This window comes from Phaenicophaeus curvirostris, chromosome 11 (genome assembly GCF_032191515.1).
Source record: "Phaenicophaeus curvirostris isolate KB17595 chromosome 11, BPBGC_Pcur_1.0, whole genome shotgun sequence".
NCBI lineage: Eukaryota > Metazoa > Chordata > Aves > Cuculiformes > Cuculidae > Phaenicophaeus > Phaenicophaeus curvirostris.
The window spans coordinates 4,312,099-4,326,551 of NC_091402.1; the positions used below are offsets into that span (position 1 = coordinate 4,312,099).

The following is a 14,453-nucleotide window of genomic DNA, read 5'->3' on the forward strand; positions in this document are numbered from 1 at the left end:
TGCAAAACAATAAGAGCTCACAGGCAGAGAGAGGCTTCTCATTTCCAACATACCTTGCTTTTCCTCCTGAAAACTTAACTATTTATAACCTTTCTTTGGAGTGGAGAATGCTGGTGTTGAACGAACCATGTGCTGCGTTTCTGTGGTGTATGTACACAGCATGACTGGAGAAATTTATGGCATTTTTGAATTATTACGTAACTTTGTGGGAAAAGGTGTGATTTTTTAAAAACTCGTTTGCTAGCGATGAAATAAAACACAGCTGGCAGTTAAGTGCTTTATAACACTTTATACAGCGGGGGTTGTAAAAAGAATGAAGTCTGACCAAACAGACTCATGTGCAACCGACGTTCAAAACTGGAAGATAGAGGCAGTTAATTCACCTGATCCCTTCAATATGTTTTAGAGCTATCTGGTCTCTTCCAGCATGGTATGTTTTTATTGATCCAATACAGTATGTTTTTACTCAGCAGATTCTTTCTGCAATTTTGCATATGAAATGTGCATCTTTTCTTCTCATAATGAAAAGCACTGGTTGTCTGCCTAGTGTTCATGTGACGGGACTTCATCTATTCCAATTAATTTGTCTACTGCAGATGAGTCATAATCTGACACAACATACACAAGGCCATCTCTTTCTACTTTATTTTATAACTTTGACCTGGCTACATGAAAATACGCTTTCAACTTAATATTGCAAAAACTCAGACTTCTGTGATCTGTCTGAAATAGCTGAATGTCTGTATATTTCAGATAGATCAAAAAGTTCACAAACATCCTCCTTTATTCCCATTACCCTGCTGCCACCACCAATGATGTTATTTTTTGGAATGTTTCTTGCATTTTCCCTCTTTTTTGGATTATGGCTTTCCAGCTTAACTGTGGCAGTGGATCACTCAAACTTTGCGGAAGTATCGTAAAGATTCTGTTTTGGAGATGGGGAGTGTGTCGGAGAAGGTTGGCTTGTTTGCACTGAAGAAAAGATGGTAGATTTAGGGAGAGAACTGTTTAATGGCACACAGTTAGGTGGTAGTGACGTGGAGGCTCTACAACTCTAAGTTCAACAAGATTTGGTTTAGAAAACAAATCCGTAAAAGATGCAGAGTGTAATCTGGGGAGTAGATGGCGCAGTATCTTTGGTGACAGCAAAGCCATTTTGGTGATTTGGACTATCAAGATGAAATGTGGAGTCAACATAGTGGGAACTTGTCAGGAGGAAGTCCCCCGAAAGTGTAGGACAAAAGAGTTGGTGATATGCAAACTGTTCCCAGGCAGAGCTGCCCCAGCCAGTGTTGGTGCTGCGGACCGCACGCCTTTGCCACACAATGGTGTTCAAAGCCTTACGCCTCTGGCTGAATGTCCTCTGTTGTTCTAAACGTCCAGATGAGTGGATCTTTTTCATTTGGAAGTCAGTGCTTGGAAGACAGAAGTCTTTATTGATGCGAACAGCTCTCATTGAGGCATTTGTGTGTTTGTGATTGTGTCTGTAGGACCATGAAGCAGTTGTATATTCCTCCTCCTAACTCCGGCATGTTGTGGTTGGAAAGGTAAATGGGACAAGAATCATGTGCTGAGGTTCGTTATAAATGGCTAGAACCGTTCACTAGTAATCAGATGTCAGGGTGCCTCAGTCACTGTGCTTTAGTGGGAATGAATCCATTCAAGTACTTTGGATATCTTAGTGCCTTTACTTCTGGAACTGAATGCTTCGAGATAACCCCTGCTCAGGTGTAACTCCCTGATGTGTCTCCAGTGATTAGGTAGGCGCGTTCACTTTTATCATGGAAAAACACAACTACTGGAGCACAGTTGCTGGAGCAGAGTCAATCAAATGCCCTGGCAATCCTGCTATGTTTTTGAAGTACGTAATGGAATTCCTGTGCAAAGAGCAATTTATCAAAGGCTCTGCTTTTCAGAGGAGATAATTCTCAGCTTTGGGATAATAAGATATACCTGAGACGTTGCAGATCAGTTTTTAAAAATCTGCATGTGAAGCTGCCTACCCTAAGACAGCATGCTGGAGTGTATTTATACAGTTTCTGTATTCTTGTGGTCATTCCTCTCTCGGGGAAAACATAATACTTCCACCCCAAATGAAAACCTAGACACCGTCATGTGACAATCCTTTATTTGCATTTCACGCTGTCTTGTATGTCCCTCAAGTGTTTAACCTAAAAAGCATTCGCTAAAGTGTAATCTTGCTGAAGTAAAATGTGCTTTTTGTGCTATACTCTACTTTCTGGTGCTCTGTAAAGGAGAAGTGAGTTTATTTTAAGCCTCAAGTTGGAACGTGTCTTTGTTTTCATATGACTTCACTAAGTTCACCTTGATTTACAGAAGAGTAATTAAGAACTTGATTTATATAAGAATTACAAGCGCTTTACGTATGGGGGAAGTGGCTGGAGAGCCATACCAGTCTTTCCTAATGCATGAAGCTGCTTTGTGGTACTTCCAAGGTGTATTTAGCATTTCATGGCAACTCCCGTGCATAGTGAACTCTCCCTGGGCACTGCGACGCGAGAGGAACATGAATGAAGCGTGTTGTACCTTTAAGTGAAGGTCTCGGGCCTGACCTGTGTTATGTGGGTTTCTTGTTTGTCAGGCTGGAGGTATTTTCTCATTTTCACAGTTCAGCTGAAAACAAAGGCCTCCTTATCCTTGCAGGGAGCTCTTAAGAGCTGACATCAGCCTTTTCCCAGCGGGCACCAGCTCTGCCGTAAGAGTCTGAGCAGGGAGCGGAGGCAGCCGATTGCAGTTCCTTCTTATGGTGGTTTGTTTGCTGAGCAGCACATAAACTGAGTAAACACCAAGAGCACAACATTTAAATCGTTATTTTTTAAAAGAAATTACACTAGGCTGATTTTGCTTCTCTGATTTTCCCTAGGAACTAGCAAATCTGTAACGCTGAACTGCTCTAGGGCAAGGGGTGGTTGTGGCTAATACTTTATACACACGCAGTGTAGCTGTGTTAAAAACAGTTTGTACGCTAGCACGTTGTGGGATCCACTCACTGTATTTAAGGTTAAGGTAAATTGATGTCACTGACGTCTTCAGAAGGATCCAAATTTTTCATTACTGGTAAAATTATGTGGCAAAGAGGCCATTTGAATTTGTATTGAAATTCAGGGGCTGTTATTCCCATTTGCTTGTCAAGTACATCGGGCTCAAAATTAGCATTTTTGGTTTGGGACGAGCAGCCTCATGAGTGGAATATTTTCCCTTCAGTCTTTTTGGCATAATTCTCACCTGGTCTAGTGGTATGAGGGTCACAATGACAATTAATTTCTAAATGAAAGTCATCCTAGGACAAAAATTTGCAGCTGTTAAGTAGGTGTCCAAGGAACAGTCTGTCTCTTGATTCATGTGGTATGTAATTTTGCTTTTTCTTGTGAAAAAAGAAGGATCTTCGCATGATAAGACAGTGTGCTGCGTATGGCATAAGGTTCGGGTTTGGGCATAACTATGCAGACCCAGATACTTCTCTTTCAAATTCTAGGTTGTGTCTTCATATCTTACAGTGAAGAATCATGGCAAATTTGATCCCTAAAGCCAGGCTAGATTCCCAGAGTTTGGATATTGCCATGTATCATAGATTTCTTTCCATGAATATCCAGTGTATTTTGCTCACTTTAATGACCCTGTGATAGGAATTACTCTGGCACCCTTTTTAAGATATCTATCTTAAGCTGTCCTGAAAGTTGCCTGGAGTCAAACATCATAGAATAAATTGGGTTAGGATAGGCTTTAGAAGGTCATTTCATCCATCGTCCTGCTCATAATCGGGCTGGCTGTGTCCTCTTCAAGCTCTTAGTGGCCCAAAGCAAGGAATTTTGAGTAAGATCTGCAGTACTCGAGACACAACATTGCTTATTAGAGGAGGTCTCTGTCACCTTCCTCCCTAGCACTCCCTGACCCTGCTGAGAAGGCAGGGTGGGAATGTTCTCCAGAAAATCATGTCACCGTTGTGGTGGGGGCTAGCTCCAGCTCCAGGCAGGGTCTGAAAAGATTTAGAACTGGGTTGTAGAGATAGCGTGGGAGTTCTCAGCAAAGTTCTTTGCTGCTAACTACTGCTTTTTTTTGGTTCCAAACTTTGTGTGGTATTAAGAAATAAGTTTACACTATCATTTTATTGTAACAACTTGGAATTACAGAAAAAGCCCAACACACAACTCAGAACACCCAAAATGTCTCTCGATTGGTTGCAGGCATCTTCACTCTGTTCTCTTGGCATGGAGAAGTGTGTTGGGATTAACCTGGTGTTTTCAAAGCAGTCCTGTGGAAGCTGAACAGCTCTGCTGGCCCTTGTCAATGACAGGGGACAAAGGATTACAGAGCAGGTTTCAAATTGCTTTTCCTCATTTATTTTTTATCCTTTTCTTGTATGCATTGCTTGAATGATGGGCCTAATAAACCAGATACATTTTCTCGCTTACTAATGGAGAACACACACTGCATGATTATTCTGTAATCGTGTCCAGCAAGCGTACATTAAATCGAACATTCAGAGACAGACTTGAGAGAGCCAATATGCCTGAGTTAATGTTTAACACAGAGTTTTGCAGAAGTTCTTATGCAAAGGGGGATTTCAGAAAGTCCTCAAGTCCCTTTTGGGTCAGGAGAGTGTAGCCAAGCACATGCGAAATGTGTGTTAGGAACAGTTTCACGGCTAAAAATTGATTGGTGGCTTGTAGTCCTACACAGAAAGACCTGATCTGTTAAAATTTGTCTATATGTTGAAGTACTTGAAAGATCAGGTGATGTTAGCTCAGGTGCCCCCACCTGCAAACAGAAGGGCTTTGTTAGCTAGCTCCAGAATTCTGCTTTAATACAATGTTTTCCACTTTCATTTTCCTTTGTTTGTAAAGAAGCACAAACCTTCTGTGGCACGTTAAGGCCTCAGGCTGCCTCATCATCACTGTGCGATGGTGCCAGCGCAAGGCACTGCCCACTCGCTGGAGGTTACCAGGAGCCTGGAGCAACCCAGACCAAACACGAAACCCTGCAGCCTCAGTGATGGCTTTTTACCCATGGGGCTGTTCTTCATAGAATCATAGAGTAGTTTGGGTTGGAAGGGACCTCAAAGCCCATCCAGTTCCACCCCTGCCATGGGCAGGGACACCTCCCACTGGATCAGGCTGCCCAAGACCCATCCAACCTGGCCTTGAACACCTCCAGGGATGGGGCAGCCACAGCTTCCCTGGGCAACCTGGGCCAGGGCCTCCCCACTCTCATGGTGAAGAAATTCCTCCTTCTGTCTAGTCTAAATCTGCCCCTCTCCAGTTTATACCCATTGCCCCTTGTCCTATCACCACAAGCCTTCATCTTCCAGAAGGGGAAATACTACATGGTGTAAATCATCATATATCTGCACCGAGGTGGAATTCAATACCAACCCAAAACCCTGATAGCTGAGCAGGAGGCAAGAAAAGAACCAGCAAACGTACTGCAAACATACTGTAGATGTATATCCTACCCATATGGAAACAAAAATTTAATCTGACTTCTTCTTATTTAACCGTTTTCCCAGATGTTTCCTGCAGTTTGACAGATGTACCATTTACTAGAAAGTTGCGCTCTTGAGAGTTAGAATGTTATGGACACGGTTGCTATAGACAATGACTCTGTACGGGTAGGATTTGGAATAAAATGATACATTAACTTCTCCTTGAATAAGTGGGTTTTTTCCCCTGACTGAAAGCGCTGGACTGGGCTGTCTCCTTTCATTTTCTCTCCTGCAAAAACATGCGGGCTGGTTTTAACTCATTCCTGCCACATCGCTGAGCGCTGACTCAGAGCGAATGGCACTGCTTCGTAGCATGGACAGGCGGAAAGCATTCCCTGGCTCTTTCTAACAGCCGTGGCCATCTTTTCGCGTCAGAGGAGCACCCTCGTTGGGACCCGGCTCTTCCCACTCCCCTTTTTGGTACCCAATCGTGATTGAACGGAGGAGAAAGGAGCGTGTGGTGCCCGGATCTGCCGGGGAGGCAGCCGGTTGACGTCCTACGTGATCTTGGCTAAGGGGCAGCGTGTGGAGCCTGCTGGGACGCGAGACTCTTATCGTGACGAGGCATGGCGCCCGTGCCGCCGCCAGGAGGCCCTGGGCGGGCGGGGGGAGGCGGCGCAGGGACGCTCGGGGTTTCCTTCAGGATTTATCCTGAAAGAAAACAGCAAGGGAAATAAAAGGACTTGGCCGCCATTGGAGCCTGAAGGTTTGCACCTCAGTTATTTGACCCCTTCCCCAGGTGGAAAACGTCGCTGGGATCCGCTGTCCCCCATAACACTGGCTAAATGAGATACCCGTGTCCAGAGTGCTCGGCTGGAGTCGTCCTTTAAATGTCTTACATAACTCCACGAGCCCTGTAAACAAGCTGCAGCCCAGCAGCTGGCCACGACTCCTCATCCCCAATGTAAATATTGTTCCTAAAATGCGATGGAATGTGAGCAGGGAAGACAGTCTGATCCCTGAACCCTAGGCACGGAGCTCCCCGTGTTCCCTGGCACTGGCTTGGGGCACAGTCCCCGGCTGGGAAGGGAAAGATACGGGGAGTGGTAAGCTATGAGAAAAACTTCCCAGAACATCTGGGAAGCGTTCAGGGAGTGCGGGGATAGGACAAGGGGGAATGGATTGAAGCTGGAAGAGGGAAGATTTAGACAAGATCTTAGGGAGAAATGTTTTGCTGTGCAGGTGGGGAGGCCCTGGCCTAGGTTGCCCAGAGCAGTGGTGGCTGCCCCATCCCTGGAGGGGTTCAAGGCCAGGTTGGATGGGGCTCAGAGCCCCTGATCCAGTGAAAGGTGTCCCTGCCTATGGCAGGGGGTTGGAACTGGATGGGCTTTAACATCTCTTCCAACTCCAACCATTCTGTGATTCTATGAAGTCTCCGCGCGCTCTAATTACTGCTCCATGCGGCCTTTAATGGGGCACAGATGTGCAGTTACAGTCAGTAACAGAGGAGCTGCGCAGCACAGCCAAGTTAAGGTCGATTTGTGTGTTCTGCCAGTGTCCTGCCTTGAAAGTCTCTGTCTGTCACAGCTGTAGCAGAAGATTTAGGTCCGTGTGGACACAGCTGACTTCTTGCTACATGAACCATAAGAAACGGTCCTTCCTGAAGCATAGTGATTTATATTATTCCTACATCATCACTTTAAAAAGGGGAGACAAGTAAAAACACAGCATTTTTGCTTGTCATTGGCTTTTCTAGCTAAGGTCTCCCTTAAACCAGAAGTTTCTGTGGGAGTGCTGTCAACTGCAGAGTTTGATGGTGAACTTGGGCATCTCAGCTGTAGAAGTAACCTTCCCGACCCTGGCAGTAGCAGTCTGGTCATCAGCTTTTCAAAGGAGTTATTTTACTGTATTGAGGTGAATTTTAGTTCTGGAACCCTCTGCATAAGGAGGAGATGGAGCTGATGGAACGGGTCCAGAGGAGGCTACAAGGATGATCTGAGGGCTGGAGCACCTCCCGTACGAGGACAGGCTGAGAGAGTTGGGGTTGTTCAGCCTGGAGAAGACAAGCCTCTGAGGAGACCTTCTAGTGACCTTCCAGTACTTGAAGGGGCTACAAGAAAGCTGAGGAGGGACTGGTTACAAAGGCTTGTGGTGATAGGATGAGGGGCAGATTTAGACTAGACATGAGGAGGAATTTCTTCACTGTGAGGGTGGTGAGGCCCTGGCCCAGGTTGCCCAGGGAAGCTGTGGCTGCCCCATCCCTGGAGGTGTTCCAGGCCAGGTTGGATGGGCCTCGAGGCAACCAGATCCCATGGGAGGTGTCCCTGCCCATGGCAGGGGTTGGATCTGGATGGGCTTTAAGGTTCCTTCCAACTCAAACTATTCTATGATTCTATGAATAGTTGTGCAAAATATAAAGAAGCTGTTATTGTGTTTATAGTGCTTCTGGAGGTTTCAATAATTCAGACTTTATTAGCAATTACAAACAGTTTCAATAAAATTGTAATGAAATGTTTGTTCCTTTTATAAAACAGCCCATGAAAATATTTCATTTCTTAAAAGCAGTTATTTAAGCACTGTTCTCGGTCTAAAGCCTAGGGTTTGTGAGAATGTCTGAAATTTCTTTCTGAAAATGCATTCATTTCCTGCGTCACACCAGCTAAGCTTACATGTGTGAGTGAGGGATAGAGACTGTGACTTCTAAGCTTTAATGATCCAGGCCCTTCCCTCTGTTTCTCCTAAGAACTATTGAAGTTGGAAAAGAAAGCTCTAGAATCCCATCTCCTGACAATCTGACATAGTTAATTCCAGCGCCTTGACCCTATTTTCAGAGACTGGCTTGTGTCGTTAAAGCTCATACTAAATAAACTTGCCGTTCTCGTCTTGTTGATAGCTTTTACTTCCCAGATCACTTAGCTGGAGAAAATTATTACCTTGCTCTTCTACGGAAGATTCTACCTGATGCAGTCTTTTAGATGAGCGAACTAAATAAAGTCTCATAAACTTCTGAGAACTTGAGGGTAACAGATTGACCTAAGGCAGTACCCACCTTTACAGAAATAATTGCATGACAGGCAGCGAGTGATGAATGAGAGTATTTTCTCTGTATAAAAAACATAGAAGATACTGTAAGGAATGACCCAGAAAATGTTATACGAGAATGTAACTGCCATTTTTTATTTCCTGTAACAGTCCCGCACAGTTTCACCACTGTCAAAACCACCAAGTTTCCCCAGAGCCAGCAGAACAGACTGATGTACCCTGGCAGCGACGAGCACGCATGGATGTGGCTGATCTTGTCGCAAAGGGACATGACACACTGCCGCATGTATTTTATGTGCAAGCTTTCTCCTGACATTGGCCCGTAGGCTTCTCTGTGTGATCAGAAATAGTTTTTACAGTATTTTCCAGTGACTCAGTGTAAAAGGTTAGTTGCATGTGCCAAGTTTGACTTCAAAAGGGTGTGAACACGGCAGAATTATAAAAGCTGCACGTGACCCAGCACATGAATTGGTAGAACATAGGAGGAGGCATCTGACAGAGGCGTTCGAGTGGGCATTGCAGTTGGGTACAAATTAATCATTTTATAGCTGCTTCTGAATCTTTCCCCTCTGATCTTCTAGCTATTCTCGTGGAAGACTCGTTGCTCTTTCCTTACGCTGTCAGATTTTCCTTCCCACTTGTTAGAAATTTTAGGTAAAGTTCGGAGTGTCCCTTTAACCTCAACTTCTACCATTTGCTTTTCTGGATGTTTCCCACTCCCCACCCCCGAAGCAATTCAGAGTGCCTTACAGACTTGAAACAGTTCAGACTCCTGCACAGACACTTTTAATTCCCATTCCAGCAGTGAATTGCCTTTCTAGCTCGTGTTCTGTCTGCCCCACTATATGCAGTAGCGTGACTTGCTCTCCAGATGCGAACATTGGCAGGCTCTGTGCTGTTTCGCTGGCTGCATTTGACTTTGCCTTCAAGCACCCAGGTACCATGTTGATGTCTATGCAGTTTACTTTTGTACCTGAAATGAAACCTTGGTTCTGAGACCTGACTGGCAACTGTAGGATTGAGTTTCTGCCATGCCTTGGTATGTCTGGGTTTTGCAGTTCTACTAAAACCATCTCCCAAAAGACCGCTCTCTGTAGCTCTAGTAGCAGTGTCTTCTAAAGACTGGCCGCCTCCTCGTCAGAGCCTTCTTTGGCTTCTGACATGTTCACACCTTCTGTCTTCGCAGCTGCCAGAAGTAGTTCTTCACTTACACATTTTCTAGTGTGTTGTGCCGGTTTTTCAAAGGCAACTGGAGCTACTGTTGTTCTTTGAAGAGAGAGTTATGGGGAGGTAGCTACATCAGATAAATCTTACAAGTGTGGTTCCTTCTGTCTCCTTGCCAAGAAGCGCGCTGTTGCTCTGACCGGCTGTTACAACAGGGGAACCAGTGACGCTGCACTGCAGGGTAGAGGACCAGAAAGTTTCTCCTCTTTCACTAATGAGCTTGGCGGGAGGCCAAGTAGATTTTGTCTTCAGTCCTTGGAAACTGAGTCAGAACTGATGGGAGTTGTAGTCAGCTGTCGGGTTCCACCTAGATGTAGTTTAACAAAATTTTGCAGAGATGAAGTGGATTTATGTTTATGTTCCAGAAGTCATAGAGTGTTTGGGAAACTGTGATGACCTAGACACTTGTTGTGGCAGTCATACTGCTGGGACTTTGACTGATTTTGCTCTGACTTTTGACTTTGCTCTGCCTCTGTTGATCCAGCTTCGCTTCTTGAACCATTAGTGATTTAAAAAATAAATTATTTTCCTAACAGGCCAGTTCCTATTTAGTTACCTCAGCAGAATTAATGACTGTACTTACCCTTTCAGAACAGGTTGCCCAGAGAAGCGGTGGCTGCCCCATCCCTGGAGGTGTTCAAAACCAGATTGGGTGAGGCTTGGAGCAACCTGATCCAGTGGGAGGTGTCCCTGCCCTTGGCAGGCAGTTGGAACTGGATGGGCTTTGAGGTCCCTTCCAACTCAAACCATTCTCTGTGATTCAGCAGTTTTCCTCATGTTTATTGTATGTTAAAACTGATGGTCTCACTTAAACACTCTTCAAAAAATAATGGTACTTGAAGAGGAGCCGTTAGGTGGATGACACAAAATGGGACCCTAAATGTAGGATGTCTGGAGTTGAGCCAGCAGGCAGAAGCAGCTCAGAGCAGTGCAATCAGTGGGTGAGCAGATGTTGTGGGGCAATGTCTTTGTTGTTGTTTTAAAGTCGAATTATAGATTTTGATTTTTACAGGTAACTTTCAATCTCTACCTATTGCAGCAAGGTGGCTTTGTGAGTGTTTCTGGACTATATGAGTGTACATGTGCCAGCAGAGCAAAGGAGGGGATTCTGCCCTTCTGTTCCTCTCTTCTGAGACTTCGTCTAGAGTACCGTGTCCAGTTCTGGAATCCTCAACATAAGAAGGATACAGAACTGTTGGAACAGGTCCAGAGGAGGCTACAAGGATGATCCGAGGGCTGGAGCACCTCCCATACGAGGACAGGCTGAGAGAGTTGGGGTTGTTCAGCCTGGAGAAGAGAAGCCTCTGAGGAGACCTTCTAGTGACCTTCCAGTACCTGAAGGGGCTACAAGAAACCTGGGGAGGGACTGGTTACAAAGGCTTGTGGTGATAGGATGAGGGGCAGATTTAGACTAGACATGAGGAGGAATTTCTTCACTGTGAGGGTGGTGAGGCCCTGGCCCAGGTTGCCCAGGGAAGCTGTGGCTGCCCCATCCCTGGAGGTGTTCAAGGCCAGGCTGGATGGGGCTTGGGCAGCCTGATCCAGTGGGAGGTGTCCCTACCCATGGCAGGGGGTGGAACTGGATGGGCTTTGAGGTCCCTTCCAACCCAAACTATTCTATGATTCTATGACATAATTCTTTATTTAATATATCCCAGAATTTTGCTTACGAATGGAATGAGTGATTGCCATTATACAGCAACGGGTGCTACCTTTTGAAACCAGGAGTGCTGGAGAATTAATGGCCAAACATTAAAACAAAAAACTTGTGGGAAAATGGAAGTAGGATCTGAGATCGTGTCAATTGATTTTACTGTACATGAGATTTAGATTTCAGTTTTGTGGGTTTGGCTTTTGACTAAGGTCTTACATCATGCGGTTCTCTTGCATTCTTTCACACTTGTGACTCTTAAGCCTTCAGGAAGGGAAGCTCTTCTGTATCGGAATATTTTTTGCTTGGTGCAGGCAGGCAGCGGTGGCACACTCCTTTATACATTTCACAGCTAATTATTGCTTCGTTTCTTTCACTCTGAAGTCTGTTCTCCTGGCTGATTACATTTGCAAGTAAGGATCTGGTCCAAGGCTTTAATCTTGTTTTGGTAAGGATAAATACAGAAAGTCTTTTTATATGTAGGATTATCCTGTTTCTCCTTCGTGTTTTCAGTGATTTTATTTTGACTTCTTATCTCAGAGGTGTAAAATGAAGCTTAAAAAAAGTTGCATGAATTGAATTGCTTTTAAGAGAAGGAGCTGTTGAATTCCAATTCCCGAGGAGCAGGGAGAACGGGGAAGAATAGGGACGGCTGGTGCCTGTGCACTCCTGGACTTGGGTAAATAAGGACTTGCTCAGTCCTCCACTTTGAGCCTGATGCTCTGGTTGAGAAACTGGAAAAAAGCAAAGCTCTTTTGTGGGAAGAGTTAAATTTAATTATTGATTGCTGGAGAGACTTCCAGGCAGTGCTGCAAATCCTGGCTGCCTTTGCTGAGCTGGTTCTAGCCCAAGGCAGAAAGCGCAAACTTAGCCACCTGCTTCTTTCCTTGTTCCACTCGAGTGGGGGAAGGAGAAGTGTATAATGATGCTTAAACAGCAGCAATGGCGAGAGGGAGGGTGTTCTTTGCCTCTCTGAGGAAACCGTATTGGATGTCCAGCCTCTCTGGGGGAGGAGATCTCTGCAAGACCAGTCACCTCTTGCCTGTTGCCTCGCTTTTTGGGATGGAGTACGAAGCCATAAAAGACAAGGGCTACTCAAAGCAACAGGGGAGCATGAAGCTTGTGGAATAGGGTGAAAAAGGGTTGTGTGTTTTGGTGGCAGGCTTTCGTAGTAGATGTGGTTTGTGCAGTGTTTTAGGCTGTTCGGAGTATTTTTTCATGTTCTGAATGCTTCAGATAGTTGGCTGACACTCAAAGAGCAAACCACTCACACTTTCAGGCTCTGCTTGGATTTTTGTTTTAGCGAATTTAGAGTGCTTAAAAAAACTTGAGTGATTTTTGCCTCTGTATTTTGAAATATCACCTTAAATTCTTATTTTCCTACTGCTACTAACAAAATTAAGGTACACAAGTAGATGCTTCTGCAGGAAGTGCTCTCTATCACGTGGAGAAGATACTTCGTATCTGGGGATTATAAATCCTTGAACAGCCTTTAACAAAAGCAGCTGTTCTCTTTCAGCCTGGAGAGCTTGTCAATAAATACAGTGAAAGATGTTAGTGAACTAATATTATCAAGATGGTGAAAATACTAAAATCTTTGAATTAATATTAAAATATTTGAATTAGGTGAGACAAATGAAATGCAGTTATGCATTATGCATGTGTGCAGAAAAACATGACAATGAGAAAGCTCTGTAAGTGGATCCTTGTTCTTCCTGCAAGCAAAAACGCACCCCAACAGTCCAACCGTTTTGGGTCGGAGCTCAGTTTCTGCCATGGGGAGTGTGAAACGTCTGTGATTTCTTCACTGGGAGGTACAGCATCTGGCATCTGTTCCGTAAGGATCTGCAGGCTGGGAGCGAGCGCGAGCAGAACCGTCCCCTTCAGCAGGCCTCTGCGTTTTCCTTTTTCCTGAAGCCCTTGGCAGAGTCACTCTGTTGCTGTAGGATGAGCATGAGTTACCGCCACTCTGTGCCAGTGGACGGAACAGCCGTGCTTAGGGCTTGTATGACGAAGAAATGTTAACAACACCACATCTGGGCTACCTTTGAGGTTCTGGAGGAGAACCATTGCTCTCCATTAACTGTCCCTGCTGAGAACCGAAGATTTGAGCTGGCAGTCAGGATGTGTGTGGTTTTGGTCTGTCATCCATCCAAGCACATGATGCTTGGTAAGTCCTGGAGCCTCGGTTATGATTCACTGGGGAGGAAACATGGAAAACAAGGTCTGTTTTTCAGGCGGCAGAGAAATGGATTGAAGGTTGGAATCTTGGATAATTTTGCTCAGATAAACCTGCAAGTAGCTCCCAAACCTCTGTTTGAAGGCAGCAAGAGTGAGGGTCTGGCCGATGGGATCACCAGCTCTTTCTGAGCCAGTGGAGGTGCCCTGGCCTCGGGACCACACCAGAGGGAGTCCAGACTTACACATGCCGATTTTTAAGTCACAGTGGAGTCGGGGGATGGTAGAGCTGTTTGGACAGCTGGGTTTATTTGTACTATGTATTTTTAAATTACTTATAAAACATGGTCAGAAACTTTCCTTTGTAATTTTCTGCCCTTGTGTTTGAACTCTGAGATGCGTCTCTCTACTTGTCCAGTGCCTGTGGAATTTTTTCTAAGCTAATTCACTTCAGTGAAATGTAATTATTTTCAAACACACACGATTTTGATTGCCACTTCAGACAAAGCATCTCATATAAAAAAAAGAATTATTTCTCTTGATAGTAATCATCTTAAAAACCTAACAAACTTTTGGTTTCTAATAGAAAACTATCTTTAAAGTTACATTTTAAACTACAATGATTTAATCACACGAAATTGATGAATACTCTCTAAATAATTTCTGTACAGTTGTTTTACAAGTGGAGTCAGGTGTCTGCGGGATTTGCTATTTATATTGAAGCAGAAAGGACTCAGAAGCGCTGGTGTATTTTCGCAAGGGCAAAGCTATCACGTTACTATTCTACACAGGGCTGTAAAATTTTCAGCTGGGCTCAGAACAAATAATATCAGAGGTGGTAGCAGAAGCATCAGGTATTTTTTGTGTCTTGGTGAGACTGTCTTGTTGAAGGCAGATGAATTGAGGAGAGGATTT

The 14,453-nt window shown here is 44.7% G+C and overlaps 1 protein-coding gene across 3 annotated transcripts in view; it reads left to right on the top strand.

Moving 5' to 3' along the window:
* The window catches only part of VGLL4 (vestigial like family member 4), a 97,551-nt gene that overhangs the window by 69,308 nt on the left and 13,790 nt on the right, over positions 1 to 14,453 (top strand). The gene's annotated exons all lie outside the window — the stretch shown is intronic.